Source organism: Malaclemys terrapin, chromosome 7 (genome assembly GCF_027887155.1).
Source record: "Malaclemys terrapin pileata isolate rMalTer1 chromosome 7, rMalTer1.hap1, whole genome shotgun sequence".
NCBI classification, from domain to species: Eukaryota; Metazoa; Chordata; order Testudines; family Emydidae; genus Malaclemys; species Malaclemys terrapin.
The window spans coordinates 126,856,141-126,873,822 of NC_071511.1; the positions used below are offsets into that span (position 1 = coordinate 126,856,141).

A 17,682-nucleotide genomic window follows, 5' to 3' on the forward strand; every position below is an offset into this window, starting at 1 on the left:
GCTCTATTCCTTGTTCTTTGAATCCTTGGGAATGTTTCTATGGCCCCTTGGCTTTAGGAAAGCTCGTTTACAGAGAGTTAAAAAGGCAGGGCCCCATTTAAGCTGGCGGTGCTGAGCACCCCTCGGAAGGGCACAGAACCAGGCAGGATTGGGCCCCACTCGGGGTTGCAGACTCTGTTCCAGCCTTTCCATCTCGCCGTTCTCCCCCAGCCACGCACATCCCCTTCCCCCTCGCTTGACGCTCCTCTGCTCCTAGCGACGAGCCTGGCCCTGGCCAGACTAAACCCCTCCCAAAGGTGGGCTTCTCTTCCTTCGGGGCAGTCCCTATGCACTGCCCGCTCACCCAGGAACCGGCGCAGAGCTCTGTGATTTCCCACATGGCATCGCGCTCGCCGAACACTCGCCTGCTCCATCCTGCGTGAGACGCTCCAGCCCTGACACTTCATTACACACCAGGCAGAGACTGCCTCGCCCCCCGCTGCTTCCCAGCTTCGCGGGAAACAGAAACGGAGAAAACGCTGAAGGAAAGGGAGCATGAAATTAGAAGTAAATGCAAATACTGTAATGAGCTGGCTGGAGTGTGTGTGTGTGTACATGCATGAACCCCCTTGTCACATCGTCAAACAAGCACCTTTGTGTTTCCTCCCCGGCTGCCCCTCACACCTGGGAGAAGCTCCCTGTAAACATCGGCAAAGCTACCTCATTGTCCTCCTTCGAATCCCTCCTCAAAACTCTCCTTTGCCGCAATGTCTGCACAAAACTCAGCAACGGCTCGGCCGCCCGCACCGAGCCCCCTGCCCGCCCACCTGCGCCGAGCTCCCTGTCCACGCCGAGCCTCCTGCCTGCCCCGAGCCCGCTGCCCACCCGCCTGCACCGAGCCCTCTGCCCGCCCACCTGCGCCGAGCTCCCTGTCCACGCCGAGCCTCCTGCCCGCCCCGAGCCCGCCGCCCACCCGCCCGCGCCGAGCCCCCTGCCCGCCCCGAGCCCGCCGCCCACCCGCCCGCGCCGAGCCCCCTGCCCGCCCCGAGCCCGCCGCCCACCCGCCCGCGCCGAGCCCCCTGCCCGCCCCGAGCCCGCCGCCCACCCGCCCGCGCCGAGCCCCCTGCCCGCCCCGAGCCCGCCGCCCACCCGCCCGCGCCGAGCCCCCTGCCCGCCCCGAGCCCGCCGCCCACCCGCCCGCGCCGAGCCCCCTGCCCGCCCCGAGCCCGCCGCCCACCCGCCCGCGCCGAGCCCCCTGCCCGCCCCGAGCCCGCTGCCCACCCGCCCGCGCCGAGCCCCCTGCCTGCCTGCCCGTGCCGAGCCCCCTGCCCACACAGAGCCCCGCCGCCCACCTGCCCACGCCGAGCCCCCCGCCCGCCCACACCGACTGAGGCTCTCATTGTTTCCTGCTACTCCTCCATCTGATCCACTTGTCATCTCTCGTCTTACACTTAAATTGCCGGCTCTTTGGGGCAGGGACTTTCTGTTCTGTATTTGTCCAGCGCACGGCCCAATGGGGGCCTACAAATACTAAACAGTAACACCCCCTGCTGGACGGACTCTGAACTGTTCCACCGGACATCACTGCCCCTCTACTGCGGATGGGGATTCTCTCTCAGCTCCTGTGCTTTTGGAGCCAGAGGGCCCGGGTGCTGCCCCTGGTGAGAACTGCAGCGAGACCGTGCCAAGGGCTGGGGGTGCGGTACAGGGAAGCAGCAGACAGACAAGAGCCTAAATAACAGCCACGTTTTGAAGTGACTGTACAGGCCAAGTGATTACAAGTGCAGACAATTCTCGCTCCCAGGCTCTGTATCGGCTCAGAGGAGCCCCACTCCGGGGGAAACAACGCAGCAGCACATTTATTTGAAACGGTGCAATAAACCCGGGATGGATCAGACTTTCCCGGGAAACCACTGCTGCTTGGCGTGAAAAGTGGCCACCCGGGGCCAATCCGAGAGGCTTTAATGTCTCTTACCGGTGACTTTTCCCAACGTGGGGACAATAGATTCTCCGCTACCAGCCTCAGCTCCAGTCAATACAAACACGACATCGTTTTTTAAACTAATATTTTTCCAGCTCGCAATTCCATGGGGAGAGAGGCCCAGCGTTGCCATGGCGATATATAGACAGCATCTGCCTTGGAAGGAGCTGAAGGGAGAAACTGGAATAGAATTGCAAATTTGCTCAGTCCTGAGGAGGACTCCAAGGGAATCCACCGACAGCAGCCTGGCTTCCAGAGAGAACCCTGCCCACGGCACAGCCGGCGCAGCCCGCGACCCTGGGGCTCCAGAGGGCAGCTCGGCCCGGGGAGCGGAGCCACGCTGGGCGCTCGCTCGACTGGAAGCTGCTCTCCTAGTCTGTCCATTGAGGCCACGTGAGGAGAGGCAGCTCCAGTGGCGCTGGCATGTGCACTCCCACGAACAGCCACAGGGCTCCAGTATCGTCTGCATCTCCCTCTGTCCCCCCGGGCAGACACCGCGCTGAGCGCCTCCATCCTCTTGGGCAGCAAATACCCCGGGGGCAATTCGCTGCACTCACGCAGTGCATCCCCGTGTCCAGCGAGCGGGGCCAGCGCCAGCTCTCTCTGCGCTTGCCTAGAGCAAGAGGATCCTTGGCAGCTGGCTACAAGCCCTTCACCGGGTCCCAGAGAGAAAGGGGAAATTTCCTCCTTCGAGCTGTCCTGCGCCAGCCCCGACGCTGCTGACGACAGCTCTCCCCAACCAGCCCGTGGAGACCGAACGCTAAGACTGGTGCTGTCAGACTACCTTGACATCACTGTGTGATGAGGTTACAAGTCTGGCTGCCCAGGTAGCAGTGCTGCTGTACCGCGGTACCGCCCAGCGTCCCTGGAACGACACGGCACACACGGACCGGCTGAACAGCTGCCGGCTGAGAGGTCTCAAAACGGGGGCTCCTCATCGAGCCCGTCAGGTTCCAGGGGGGTCCTGAAGGGTTCTTAGCCCCGGGCTCGTTAACAGTTTTATCAGTGACCCAGGCCTGAGGAAGTCTGCAGATGACACGACGACGGGGGAAGCGGTACATAACGCAGAGGTCACGGATACAATCCGGATCCCGTGGGAAGCTGGGTGCAAGCAAACAACGTGTGTTGTAATGGGGCTAAATGCAAAGTCATACATGTAGGAATGAGGAACGCAGGCCACACTTACAGGGTGGGGGACTCTGTCCTGGGAAGCCGCGACTCTGACAAAGATTTGGGGTTGTGGTAGAGAAACAGTTCTGGTGTCCACAACTGAAGAAGAATTGAAAGAAGAGCGACAAGAATGATGAAAGGGTTGTGCAATCCGCCTTGCAGCAAGAGATTCACGGAGCTCAGTCTCCTTAGCTGAACAAAGAGAAGGTGAAGGGGCGAGGTGGTCCCACACTATAAATACCTACCTGGGGAACAGAAATGTGATCGTACAGGGCTCTTCAATCCAGCAGGAAAAGTTATAACAAGACCCAGTGGCTGAAAGCTCAGTAGACAATTTCAGACCAGAAATAAGGCGTGCTGGGAGGCATCACCCCAGGAAGAGCGGACAACGGGCTGGGGGGGCGTCTCCATCGCGGGAAAGGTTTAAATCAGGATTGGATGTTTTTCTAGAAGTTATGCTCTAGTTCAACCCCAGCGACTGGACTTGAAACAGGAATGGACTCAGGCAGGTCTCCGGCCTGCCCTCGGCAGGAGGCCTGCCTAGATTATCACAATGGGCCCTTCTGGCCTTAAAAGCGATCAATCTATGTCCTGCCCTCCCATGTAAGCGTCTGGCCGCCTCTGAGCCAACAGCTGAACACTTCAAAAGCAAAACCAAATCCAAAAATCAGGCGGACGTGATCAACAATCACCAGCAAATCCCAGCAGCAACGTGAGGGTGGGTCGGAACCCGCCTGGATTCTCTGGCCAATGGTCAGCGCGCTGCTCGGACAGAAGCGGCATGGCTTTCTGCAGAAGATCTCACAGAACGAAAATTAAGAGGCCAGGAAAACGTCCCCATCTGTCCACAATGTTCTATAGCAGCCCAGACGCTGGGCAGCTCCCAAAGCGGTTAAGACACGGTCATGCTGAGGCTGCCTGCCAGGCCCGTCGGCAAAGGCCGGGTCCTGCAGCCTGTCCTGTAGTGCTGCCAGGAGGCAGCCTTGCAAATCTCAGTTCAAGATTCCGGGGCGTCCTTTCCTCCGCAATGGAAACCTCTCGCATTCATCTCCAGAGGCTGATTCACAGGCCACTCGGCCTTTCAGTCCTGGGTCAGGATGAAGAGGCTCTGAGGCTGCCTGAACTCTGCCATCCTGTCCAGGCGAGCTCCTACCCAGCACAGCACTGGTCAGTGCTGCCAGCATACCCGGCGTGGAGCAGCCCTGCTTGTGGAGAGAGCAACGTGACACTCGAAAGTCAACTTGAGCCAGTCTGGCCTTCTAGCCCCCCTTTGTCTGATGCTCACAGACTGCGAGGGGACCATCATGATCATCTAGTCTGACCTCCTGCACATCACAGGCCTCCGGCGCCCAGGTCTCTCATTTCCCAATGTGTGCAGGTGACAACCCACCTTGCACCCGGCAAAGCCACTGCCAATCCGCAAGAGCCACACGCGCTCCTGGGCTGCGGATGTGAGGGGCCAGAAACGGGAAGGATTTCACACACTCCGGAGGCACTGGACGGGGGCAGAGGGAATGGAACAGCGCAGCCGGGGCCGGGTGGAGGGGGGCCTGCTAGACACACATGGGGCTGATTCTCAGCGGTGCTGACCATCTGCAGCCCCCACTGAGCTCAGTATTTATGAGGATTTGTATCATGGTCGTGCCTAGGACCCTGCTGCGCTAGACTGCACAAACACAGAGTAGACCCTGGTCCCTGCCCCATGGGACGCTGGGGAAGTCAGACAAGAAGCGCCCCGGGAAAGTAACTTTCTTTTCCCCAAAGGTGAGGGAGATGGAATAGAGCCACGCGGCGGCGGCGCTGGGCAGCTTAACGAACGCCCGTCCCTGAGCCCCAATTAACATTACTAGGCGCACATGTCTCTACACAGCAGCGGGCAGGAGGCGCACACAGGGCTTAGAAACACACCTGCTCTCACAAGGCAGGCACGGCTCTCCACCCTCCCGCAGCCGCAGCTCCTGGCTCAGCTGGGTCCGGACCAGATGGCAGGAGTCCAAGACAGAAAGCTCGGGAGAATTCACAACTCTGCTAGGGAAAAGGCAAGTCACCGGCCCAGATCTCCAGCTGGGCTAAACCCATGTGGCTCCGCTGCCTACAGCCGGGGATCAGTCCAGCGAGGCGGCTCCGGCATTAGATCCTAGAGCCGAGTGAGGCTAAGGGCTCCCCCAAGAGAACAAAGGGACCAACGGGCCATGAAATGCCAGGACACCAGGACAGGAGGCTGCAGACTGGCTCATGACACGACATCAGGGAAGCAATACCCGAAGGGCCTTCCTGGGAGAGGTGAGAAGGGTACCTGGGGAACACAGGGCTACTTGCCTTGAGCAAGGGTGGGGCAATCTGGCCTAGTTCGTTACCCGCTAATTAAACCCGAAGTGCCCATCGATTACGGGAAGCAGGCACCGAATGAAAGTAGCCCCCTGACCTGAAAGTGCAGCGTGCTGGGTAGAGTGCTGACGGGGAGCATGCCCCCCCAGACCCACACATCAGGGCCTCCCTGCCTCAACTTCCCCCTGCCACTCCCAGACCTGACAAGCAGAGCACCCCCGGGACTCTCCTCGAGCTGCAGCAGGCAGTGAGAGGGGCTCGCGGACCCCTCCAGACTCAGTCACAGCGGCCGGCTGCGACATGAACTGCCAACAGGGGTCCCCTCTGGGAGCTTGCAGGTGCCCCCAGCCCACAGGGGCTGTCAGCTTCACGCGCTGCTCCGAGCGCACGGACGGGCGGGGGGCTAGACCATGTTGACTTTTCCCCAACAAATTATGTTCATCTATGTATCTGATGATTTTGTTTCAACCAGTTTTCCTGTCACTGAAGTTAGACTTACTGGCCTGTAATTGCTGGGATCACCTCTGGAGCCTTTGGTAAAAAGGTCCTGTAGCCACCCAGGGCATGCTGGGGCAGCTCTCTGCAGCCATTCACACTCCAAGCCCCTCCGCACACAGCCCTTCCTTTGTTCCTGCCGCAGATCTGAGCCCGTTAACAACAAAGCCCTGCACCCAGTGATAGAGCCAGCCTGTGATGCCCCGGGGAGCTGGCTCTGCACCTGAGCTAGTGAGCTCCAGATAGGTGCTGCCTCTGCAGACAGGTGGGAAGTCACGGGAAGAGCACACACCCCAGCAAGGACTCACAGGGGCCACGCACACCTGAAAGAGTAACTAGACATTCCTGCTAAAATGTTAACAACCATGACACTTATGCCACTGCCATCATTAGGTTCCAGGGTTATCACTCCATTCTAAGGTGTGAGGGTAGCTCCCAGAGCTGCTCTTTCCCACGGCCTGCAGACACCATAGCCCAGCCCTGTATCGGGATCAAGTGCCAAGGCTAGACATGTAATACGACTCTTACACCAAAGCTGTAATTCTGGGGCAGGACTGGCTGTGCATGGAGACAGAGAGAGCTGATAGGCCAGGGTGGTGTCTGCCTTGTGCAATGCAGAGAAGATTAACTAAAGCAGCCATGTCTCCCGTCACTTCCTGCTGGGTCAGCCACAGGTGGCCAAGGAGCAGAGGGACAGCCCAGAGGAGCTGTGGAGACGTTGAGATGCCCCAAGACACCCATTTCCTGGGAGGCTGGCACCCGGAGCTGATGCACAAGAAACTAGGGGTCACCAAATGAAATTAGTAGGCAGCAGGTTTAAAACGAACACAAGGAAGTATTTCTTCACCCAGCGCACTCACCGTCAGCCTACAGAGCTCTGCCAGAGGATGTTGTGAGGCCAAGACTATAACAGGGTTCAAAAGAGAACTAGATCAGTTCCTGGAGGACAGGTCCATCAATGGCTATTAGCCAGGAGGGGCAGGGATGGTGTCCCTAGTCTCTGTTTGCCTGAAGCTGGGAATGGGTGACAGGGGATGGATCACTGTATGGTTCCCTGTTCTGTTCATTCCCTCTGGGGCACCTGGCACTGGCCGCTGTCGGTAGACAGGATACTGGGCTAGATGGACCTTTGGTCTGACCCAGTCTGGCGGTTCTTAGGTTTCACCCACTTTACAAATCTCCTGCCACCCTTGCCAGAGTCATCCCCAGCAGAGCTCCATTGGCTCACCCCAGGGCAGGGCTTACCCTGGTGCATTCAATACAAATGACACCTCATCTCCGCCTGGAACAGACTTGGGTCCCCTGGTGGGGTTGCCCGGCCACCTGGCTAAGTGGGAGCAGCTGAGCAGGCCGCCAGCTGGAGGCAGTCCGCAGTGTAACCCTGCAGCACACCAGGTCTAGGATGGTAACTGGCCAAGCAGAGAATTCATGCTCCAGCCCCTGCCTCCCTCCCACTGGGGTTCAGATCCTGGCTAGGGGCCCAGGGCTGGACCCTCAAACAGACCACCAGAGCTCCAGGAGCCCAGGGTGGAATTTGCACTGGAGCCACCGGTCAGGGTGGGGGGGGGGGGTCCCAGAGAGCTGGGGTGGGGGGGGAGACAGCAGGTGACTGGGGTGCAGACTCACAACCCTCAGCAGACCCAGCCCTGCCCCTTCTCTGCCGTGGCTTGCCCAGCGAACACCCCTCCAGAGAACCCAGCACTGTGCTGGAGAAGGGGAGGCGGGGGCGGGCAGGCCGGACCGCCGGGGGGCGTCCTCCGGAGGTGCCGGGGAAACTCCCCGAGGACAAAGGGCGACGCTGGCTCGCTCCGCTCCCTCCGGACACGAGCCCCACGTCCTGGCCCGCGGAGCCCGGCCCGGCTCTCGGGGACGCTCCCGGCCGGGCTTTGCCGTTTCAGACCGGGCATCCCCCTCGCCCCCGGCTCCGGGCTCGTCTAGACTGGGGGGCGGCCCCAGCCACTGCTGCGCCCGGCTGCCCTGTCACCGGGGGGGTCCCCATGTCCCAGGCGGAGCCGCCCGGCCCGGGCTGGGGGTCCCTGGCGAAGCCCCGCCTCGGCCGTGCGCCCCGGAGCGGACAATGCGCCCCGCGCTGGGCCGCGGGGATTTAATAGGAGGAAAGTTTAATCGGAGCCGCGTGGGTCTGTGGGGAGCCCGTGACCCCGTCCCCCAGCCAGCCCCGTGGGACGGACACCGGCGGGAGCCCCGAAAGCCAGACGTCCTAGGCGGGCTCCGCATGACACAGCGGCCCGGGGGGCTGGCGCACGTCTGCGCGGCTGGAGAGAGTGCGGAGATCCACGCGTGTGCGCGGAGGGGTCCCGCTCCGATTCCATCCCACAGCCCCACGCGCGGAGCCACAGACGCAGCCGCCCCCCCCCCCCCCAGCTCCGTAACAAAGACAATTGGAGGCTGGCTCAAGAGCTTCAAGACAAAAATCCCTGTCTGCCCCCCCCCCGCCCCCTTTTGTGCGCCCCGCGCCGGGACTGTCACCCCGCGGGGGTCCCCGCAAACCCGCTGCACGGCGCCTTCCCCGGCCCTCCCGGCAACCGGCCCCCCGCCCCACCCCACCCATGGGGGGAGCCCGGCCCCGGCCCTACCCCACACACGGGGGGGTCGAGCCCGGCCCCGGCCCTACCCCACACATGGGGGGGGAGGTCGATCCCAGCCCTACGCCACCCATGGGGGGAGCCCGGCCCCGGCTCTACCCCACACATGGGGCGGGAGGTCGATCCCAGCCCTACCCCACACACGGGGGGGAGCCCGGCCCCGGCCCTACCCCACACATGGGGGGTGGTCAAGCCCGGCCCTACCCCACACATGGGGGGCCGGGTGAGTAGCTGTGACGCCAGCTACCAAAGCAGGAGCCCAGGCCCCCCGCCCCGGGGCTGCCCGGGGGCAAGGGGCTGCCCGGGGGCAAGGGGCAGCGCGGGGGTCTCTGCTGGGCTGGGCGGGGCGGGGCGGGGGGGGGTCCGTACTCACAATCGCTCCGTGTTGCGGGGGATGTTTTTGGGGACGCCCCGGAGCCCGGTGCCGTGACAGTCCACGGTGGTGCCGCTGCAGGTGCAGAGCGCGGGGCAGCCGGTGGCCCGCACCCCGCACGCAGCCGCCCAGGCCAGCAGCCAGACGCCGGCTCGCAGCCACCTGCCCTGCGGGGCCATGCCGGGGACCGGGGACTGGGAACCGGGACCGGGCTCGGAGCTGCGCCGCCGCCGAGCGCCCTCCCCAGCCAGCAGCCGGCTGCGTCTGAGCGCAGAGCTCCGCGCCCCCCACTCCCCATCCATCAATCGCAGACACAACCCCCAGCCCCGGCCGGCTCCTCCCCCAGCGCCGGCCCCTCGCCGCGGGGCGCAGCGCCCCGGCGCGCACACAAAGGAACGGCCCCCTCCGCCGGATCGGGCCCGGCCCGGCGCGCATGCGGCTGAGGGGCTGCAGGAGGGGAGGGGGCACCCCCGAGGCTCTAGTCGGAGCAGGGGGTTCAGCCCCCCCGCCCCACCACATGGGGGGTCATGGTGTGTGCAGAGCCTGGCCCTGCTGGGGACAGGGCGCCGGGTGCCAAAGGTCATGGCCTGGCCTGGGAACAGCATCAGCTCTGCCAGCAGCCACCTGGCAAAGCGCCTGGCGTGGCCCCGCAGCTGCTGAGCAGAGCGGCTCCGGGGGGCTCCGGGAGGGCTGGGCTGTGTCCCTCTGGTGGCTCCGGAGTCCGCCCGGCCCAGCCCACGGCTCCGGGTCCACGAAGTCAAGTTCCTCCGCGGGAAGAGCAAAGGGAGCCGCCCGCGGGCCTGGGCTGTAGAGGCAGCTCCTGGGAGCAACGGAGGGGCCAGTGCCTCCCAGGGAGCTCAAGTCACTTCAGAAGCAGTTGGACTTGGACAGGCTCCAGCAGGGAGACGAGTCCAGCCTGCTTGGGACAAAGGGACGGAGCTGCCACACTGGACTCTGGCCCCTGAACTAGCCGGCTCAAGTCCTTATCTAGCCCCTATCAGCTCGGTATCTGAGCACTGCCCAACCCCCAACCATTAATGGATCTAGCCCCATGGCCCCAGCTGTGATGGCACCAAGGCGCACACAGGTTCAGAGGCTCATAAGAACGGCCAGACTGGGTCAGACCAAAGGTCCATCGAGCTCCGTATCCCGTCTCTGACTGTGGCCAATGCCGGGTGCCCCAGAGGGAATGAACAGAACAGGGAATCATCAAGTGATCCATCCCCTGTCGCCCATTGCCAGCTTCTGGCAAACAGAGGCTAGGGACACCATCCCTGCCCAGCCTGGCTAATAGCCATTGATGGACCTAGCCTCCATGAACTAATCTACCTCTTTTTTTGAACCCTGTTATAGTCTCGGCCTTCGCAACATCCTCTGGCAAGGAGTTCCACAGGTTGACTGTGCGTTGTGTGAAAAAATACTTCCTTTTGTTTGTTTTAACCCTGCTGCCTATTAATTTCATTGGATGACCCTGGTTCTTGTGTTATGAGAAGGAGTAAATAACACTTCCCTATTCACTTTCTCCACACCCGTCATGATTTTATAGCCCTCTATCAAATCCCCCCGCCCCTCCTTAGGTGTCTCTTTTCCCAGCTGAACTGTACTAGTCTTTTTAATCTCTCCTTGTACAGAAGCTGTTCCATCTCCCTCATCATCTTTGTTGCCCTTCTGTGTGTCTTTCCCAGTTCTAATAGATCTTTTTTGAGATGGGGCGAGCAGAGCTGCAGGCCGCGTTCACGGCATGGGTGTACCACGGATTCCTACAGTGGCATTAGGATATTCACTAATGATCTAGCCCTTTCTGCCCGTTCCGTTAGCTCTGTTCACTCCCCCGAAGCTACACAGGAAGTCTGTGGTGGAGCAGGGAACGAACCCGGGTCTCTGGTTAGTGTCTGGATGTAGAAATTAGTCCGGGGGGGGGGGATGCAGCTCCCAGAGGGGGATCACATTAAGCCCATGCTGGAACCCCAGATCTGACCACCCCAACTTTGGGGAGACTCAGGGCTGAATCTGAGTTCTGCAGCTGGCCTCAATAAACTGAACCAAAAGCCTGTCTCCTCCAATCAGGGAACAGAAACAGTGTCACATGCCTGATGCCTGGTGCCCGGGGCCTGAGTTTCGAATCTATGCAGCGGCACCATCCACACACAGTATTTCCTGATGCGGTTACCTGGGGAATGATTTCAACAAACGAAAAACTCTCAGTTCACAGGAAAGGAGGCAAAAACCACCCAATGCCAGTGTGGCCAGTGCCAGTAATCCTGAGTCATAAGAACGGCCAGACTGGGTCAGGCCAAAGGTCCATCGAGCCCAGTGTCCTGGCTGCCCACAGTGGCCAGTGCCAGGTGCTCCAGAGGGAATGAACAGAACAGGGAATCATCCAGTGATCCATCCCCTGTCACCCATTCCCAGCCTCTGGCAAACAGAGACTAGGGACGCCATCCCTGTCCATCCTGGTTAATAGCTATTGATGGACCTAGCCTCCATGAACTAATCTAGTTCTTTTTTGAAACCTGTTATAGTCTCGGCCTTCACAACATCCTCTGGCGAGGAGTTCCACAGCTTGACTGGGTGTTGTGTGAAGAAATACTTCCTTTTGTTTGTTTTAAGCCTGCTGCCTATTAATTTCATTTGGTGACCCCTAGTTCTTGTGTTATGAGAAGGAGTAAATAACACTTCCTGATTTACTTTCTCCACACCAGTCATGATTTTATAGACCTCGATCATATCCCCCCTTAGTCGTCTCTTTTCCAAGCTGAATAGACCCAGCCTTGTTAATTTCTCCTCATACAGAATCCGCTCCAGACCTCTCATCATTTTTGTTGCCCATTTCTGAACCTTTTCCAATTCCAATCTATCCTTTCTGAGATGGGACAACCACATCTGCACACAGCATTCGAGGTGTGGGTGTACCATGGATTTATATAGAGGCAAGCTGATATTCTCTGTCTTCTTATCTCTCCCTTTCTTAACGGTTCCCAACATTCTGTTCGCTTTTTTGACTGCTGCCGACCCTCCCAAAAGACTGGCTTCAAACTCATGCGATCTTACACAGTAAGCAATGGGGTTCTTTCTATTCACCTGCTGCTCTTAGAGCCTCGGGGATGTCACTTCCAAGCTTTTCTCCCCCAGCAGAAGGGCTGGAAACGTCCATTATTTCAGTGAAAGCTGAGAGTCTCACAGAACCCCAGGACTCCCGAAGCTGGGGCTGTAAGAAAAACACCCAACACTGTGAGGTTCAGGATAAAATCAGGAGTGTTTGCTGACAGAACGAGAGCAGCTACCGTGAATGATCTGCTCCATTCTAAGCGTATCGCCCCAGAAAACAGATGCCGCTGAAGAGACAAGGCTGGGGCCCCATTAGTCTCCATGCAAGCGCCTGGGACCAGACGTGGATTCGGAGCAGGGCTCTGACAGCATCGAGGGAGTGAGTTACAGTGACAGAGGGGCTAGGGTGACCAGATGTCCTGATTTTATAGGGACAGTCCCGATGTTTGGGTCTTTTTCCTATATAGGCTCATATTACCCCCCACCCTCTGTCCTGATTTTTCACACTTGGTGTCTGGTCGCCCTAGGAGGGGCGGTACATTAACCCTCCCCATGTACCATCCCTTTCCTCGCTCCCCTGCGGGGGGCCTCGCTCCCCTCTGGTCTCTTACCTAGGTCAGGGCGCTGCCTCGCGGGACTCTGCGGTCAGTGGTTATTTCCTGGCTGCTGCATATTGCTAACCCCCAGGGACCGGCTCTTCCCAGCAGTCTGGGCAGCACCTAGTGTGTGTCAGAGGCACCATGCCAACCTCTCCTCCAAATCTCCTTCCCTCCAGACCCCACGAGAGCTCGGCATTTTACCAACTCACAGTCCCTGCCCCAAGATGGGCCTGATCCTGGTCCCATTGGAGTCGTGCCATTAACTCCAGGGGCACAGGATGGAGCCCTGAAAGGGGCTCCTCTTTCCTCCCGCCCCCCCTGCTATTCCTTTGCCCCTGCTCCTTGGGCTGGGGGGCAGGAACGCGGATACTCCGCAGAGGCTGAGCGGCGGGTGCTCCCCACGTAGCTCCCCAAGCCAACGCTACTCCAGACACACATCTGCGCCAGCTCCGGGGAGGACAGCCGGGACACACGCTTGGCCCACCACAGCATCCTCCCCCAGGCCTCGGTTACAGGCTCCTCATCCGTCTGTCTGTGACATCTCCTTCCTCTGGCCCCAGCGCTGGAAGGGAGCCGAGGCCCAGACGCATGAAAGGGGGGTTTCTTGTTGCTATTCAGAAGCCCTGACCTTAGGGAAGCAGCGCTTGTTCCCAGCCTCTGGGAGCTGCTCCGGTGCTGGCAGGGCCCCAGGCCGAGCTGGCCCCAGGGAGGAGGAAAGCCGAGCGGTCGCTCAAGGAAGTGTCCCAGCTGGCACAGAAGGGGACCCCAAGGAGGGCCGGGTGCTGTGGGGACCCCATGGGCTCTACCGTCTCTCTCTGCTGAACGTATCCTGCACACCCCAGAGCCCCTGGCCTTGGGCCATCCTGCCTGGGCCAGCCCTTGCTCAGACAGAGGGGGCCTGGCCCAGCAGGTGAGAGAGGGAAGCCAGCTCACCCAGCCATTCGGGGTTCCCTGTCCAGGTGAACCTGGCAGCAGGACCAGGGTGGGGGCAGAGCCATTGCCAGAGTCACTCAGCCAGGGAGCGCCCTCCCGCTGTGTGGGTGAATGGGCCCCCGCCCAGTGTGTCCCTGCAGCAACAGAGCGAGACCTGGCACATGGGTCCAGACGCTGCCATGCCAGGAGCTCAGGAAAGCACCGGGGCTGCAGCAACCGCCCAGGGAGCCGCTCAGCAGGGCAGGAGCGGTTGGGGAAGAAGGGGGCAGGCGCTGGGCTGGGCCTCGTGTTCCCAGCTCTGTGACAGACTCCTGGGTGTCCTTGGGTGAGTCACTTAATCTCTGGGCCTCAGCTCCCCGCTGGAACCTGGGCTCACCGACGCTGGGAGGGTAAACGCACGGTCTGCGCAGGCGCCCAGAGGCTCCAGTGATGGCACCCCTGTAAGAACCGACTTACGTAGGGCTGGCAGCCATTGCCAGCTGCTACCTCAGCCTCGCCCTCGCCCTCTGGAGGGCAGGTGTGCTGAGGGGGCTGAAGGAGAGACTCCATAGCTAGGAGGGGTAGAAGGCTGTTATCCTATGTGGACAGACACTACACAAGTAGGAGTGTGTTGCTACTGCTGGTTATTTTGAGAAGAGCGAACACAGGAAGGGCCTGGTCTGGGAGCTGTAGTAGAAAGCGAGCCTGAGACATAAGCCCTCGTCTCAGAGGCCTGGTGTGAGGCCTGAACTAAAGTAGTGGTCATGCTTTGCTGATGTAAAGCAAAGTTGTAGCTCAGTGGTTTGAGCATTGGCCTGCTTAACCCAGGGTTGTGAGTTCAATCTTTGTGGGGGCCCATTTAGGGAACTGGGGTAAAAATCTGTCTGGGGATTGGTCCTGCTTTAAACTAGGGTTACCATATCTCAAAAATAAAAAAAAGAGGACCCTCCACGGGCCCTGCCCCCGCCCATTTCTCCACCCCTAGCCCCGCCCCTTCCCCACCCTAACTCCGCCCCCTCCTCCCTTCCACTCCCAGCCAGGGGGAAAGGGCTGCCCCAGTGCTACCGGCTTCAGGGTTTGCTGGGCAGCCCCCAGACCCTGTGCCCCCAGCCGGCACTTCCCCAGCACAGCTGGAGCCCGGGAGGGGAAGCGCAGGGTCTGGAGGCTGCCAGGCAAACCGTGAAGCCGGTAGCGCTCTGGCTTTGGGTAGCCCCTATGCCTCTGGACCCTGCGCCCCCAGCCAGGCACTTCCCCTCCCGGGCTCCGGCGGCGCAGGGTCTGGAGGCACGGGGGCTGCCCAAACCCGGTAGCGCTCAGGCAACCTGGCTCTTAAACAGAGCCGAAGAGTCGGGGAGGAGCAGAGCTGCCATTTTCCCGGACATGTTCGGCTTTTTGGCAATTGCCCCCGGACGGGGGTTTGAGTGCCGAAAAGCCGGACATGTCCGGGAAAAAGAGGACGTATGGTAACCCTACTTTAAACAGGGGGCTAGATTAGATACCTCCTGAGGTCTCTTCCAACCCTGATATTCTATGATCTCAATTTTAAAGTGAGCAGAAGCCAGGCTCTGCCTGCTTGCAAGGAATGGGGCTGGTATTGCAAAAACACAGGTGGCTACGAATTGCTAGGTACAGAACATTCACGCAAACACGTTCCAGAAAGGCAGGACCAGCCCGCCCTGAGACCAGGAATGATACAAGGGCACTTCCCAGGGACAAGAGGGACCTGCTGACCCAGCTTAAAAATGTCAGGGTGACAGTACGATGGGTAGAGGTGTTTTGATTGAACCAACAGGCACAAGGCGATGGGTGGCACCTCACCACGGCAGGGGATAATACGTAACGTGTTTGTATTGGGGTATAAAGAGGGATCTCTAAGGGGGTGGTGGGGTCTGACCGAGGGGATAGTGGAAAAAACGGTTACTCACCTTCTCGTAACTGTTGTTCTTCGAGACGTGCTGTTCACGTCCCTTCCAATCAGGTGTGTGCGCGCGAGAGCATGTGCACACGAGCTGGAAGATTTTTCTCTTAGCAGCAACTGTAGGGTCGGCCTGGGCTCCCCTGGAGTTGTGCCTTCATGGTGCCCAATATAGAGCTCTGCCAACCCGCCACCCCCTCAGTTCCTTCGAACCAGCTGCTCCGACAGAGGGGTGGGAGGGTGGATATTGGAATTAACATGAACAACACAACTTGAACTCATGTTACGAGACGGTGAGTAACCATTTTTTTTCTTCGAGTGCTTGTTCATGTCGATTCCAACCAGATGACTCCCAAGCCCAAGTTCAGGAGGTGGGGTCGGAGTCGTCCACTGATTGGAGCACGGCTCATCCGAAGGCTGCATCGTCTCTGGCCTGCTGGGTGACCGCACAGCGCGTGGTGAAAGTGTGGATGGAGGACCACGTCGCCGCCCTGCAGATGCCAGGAACGCTGCTGAGGCCTGCGCCCTGGTGGAGTGCGTGGAGATCGGGGGAGCGGGCACCATCACCAGGTTGTAGCACTCACGGATGCAGGACGTGATCTATCCTGTCCACCACTGCCACCAATAACGGCACCGAGTTTCAGAATGGCTTCAGCCTCTCGCTGTAGAAGGCTAACACTCTGCAGACATCCAATGAGCGGAACCTCTGCTCCCTGGTGCTGGAGTGCGGCTTCGGGTCGAATATCATGAGAAAGATGTCCTCGTTGACATGAAACTGGGAGACAACCTTTGGGAGGAAAGCTGGGTGTGGCCTGAGCCGAACCTTGTCCTTATGGAACACAGTGTAAAGGGGGCTGTGATGTTAGAGCCCTGAACTCAGACACCTCCTGGCCGAGGTTATCGCCACCAGGAACCTCGTATGAGAGAGAGCAGGGAGCACATCGCCAAATGATCAAAGGGCGGTCCCATGAGTCTGGAAAGGACCAGCTTGAGTCCCAAGCCGGGACCGGCTGCCGGACCTGTGGATATAGCCTGTAGAGACCTTTAAGGAAGCGGATGACCATTGGGTTAGCAAAGACCGAGCGTCCCTCTGTGCCCGAGATGGCGGCCAAATGAACGCTTACTGACGACATGGACGGTCCCTGCTACTTGAGGTGCAGGAGATAGTGCCACTTAGACTGGACTGAGGCAAGCGTCGGAGACGGGAGGAGCTGCTCCGACCAGATTGAAAATCTCTTCCATTTGGCAAGGTAGGTGGCTCTTGTGGAGGGTTTCCTGCTGCCAAGGAGGATGTGTCTGACTTGATCAGAGCAGGAGAGCTCCCGTGCGTTCAGCCAGAGCTTCCATGCCATGAGGTGGAGCGATTCGAGGTTCGGTCCTGCGTGATTAGGTCCTGGAAGAGCAGCAGGGTGACGGGGTTTCCATGGCCATTTCCAGGAGTGATGTGAACCAGTGCTGGCAGGGCCAGGCTGGCACTATCCGTATCACCAAAGCTCGGTCCCTGTGAATCTTGGAGCGCCTTGTGAATGAGAGGGACGGGCGGGAATGCGTCTAGGAGATGGCCTCCCCGTGGGAGGAGGAACGGGTCCGCAATGGAGCCCGGGCTGTGAGTCAGGAAGGAACAGAATCACTGACACTTCCTCTTGCATTGCGTGGCGAACAGGTCTATCTGGGGAAAGCCCCACTGATGGAAGATTGAGGTTACTACGTCCAGGTGAAGGGACCCCTGCAGCCATGAATTAATCCTCTTCAATGAAGACGTTAGAAGGATAATTTACCGTTTAATAGACTAACTCTCCATTTGCTGCTGGTAAGTGCAGTCGATGCATTTCTCTGCGGTGCCATAAACAGCAGCCTCTCTGCAGTCACACCATGCCGCCCGGTGGGTTCCGCTGATGACCCAGGCCCTGGGACGAGCAGACACATTCTGCTCTGCTTTGAAAGGAGTTTGTCTGGGAGCCTGTTAGCCTCATTTCGATTCCCGTTTGTGCCAGCATCCCTGAGCTGGGAACCCATCTAACATGAACATAAGAACGGCCGTACCGGGTCAGACCAAAGGTCCATCCAGCCCAGTATCCTGTCTGCTGACAGTGGCCAATGCCAGGTGCCCCAGAGGGAGTGAACCTAACAGGCAATGATCAAGTGATCGCTCTCCTGCCATCCATCTCCACCCTCTGACAAACAGAGGCTAGGGACACCATTCCTTACCCATCCTGGCTAATAGCCATTAATGGACTTAACCTCCATGAATTTATCCAGTTCTCTTTTAAACACTGTTC

General features: G+C 59.7%; 1 protein-coding gene across 1 annotated transcript in view; it reads right to left on the reverse strand.

Moving 5' to 3' along the window:
• The window catches only part of SLIT1 (slit guidance ligand 1), a 139,264-nt gene extending 130,168 nt beyond the window's left edge, over window positions 1-9,096 (reverse strand). The window contains exon 1 of the mRNA XM_054035641.1: window positions 8,930-9,096. The gene's annotated coding sequence lies outside the window, so the exon portion shown is untranslated. The remainder of the gene's footprint in view (window positions 1-8,929) is intronic.
• Between the last annotated feature and the right edge of the window lie 8,586 nt (window positions 9,097-17,682).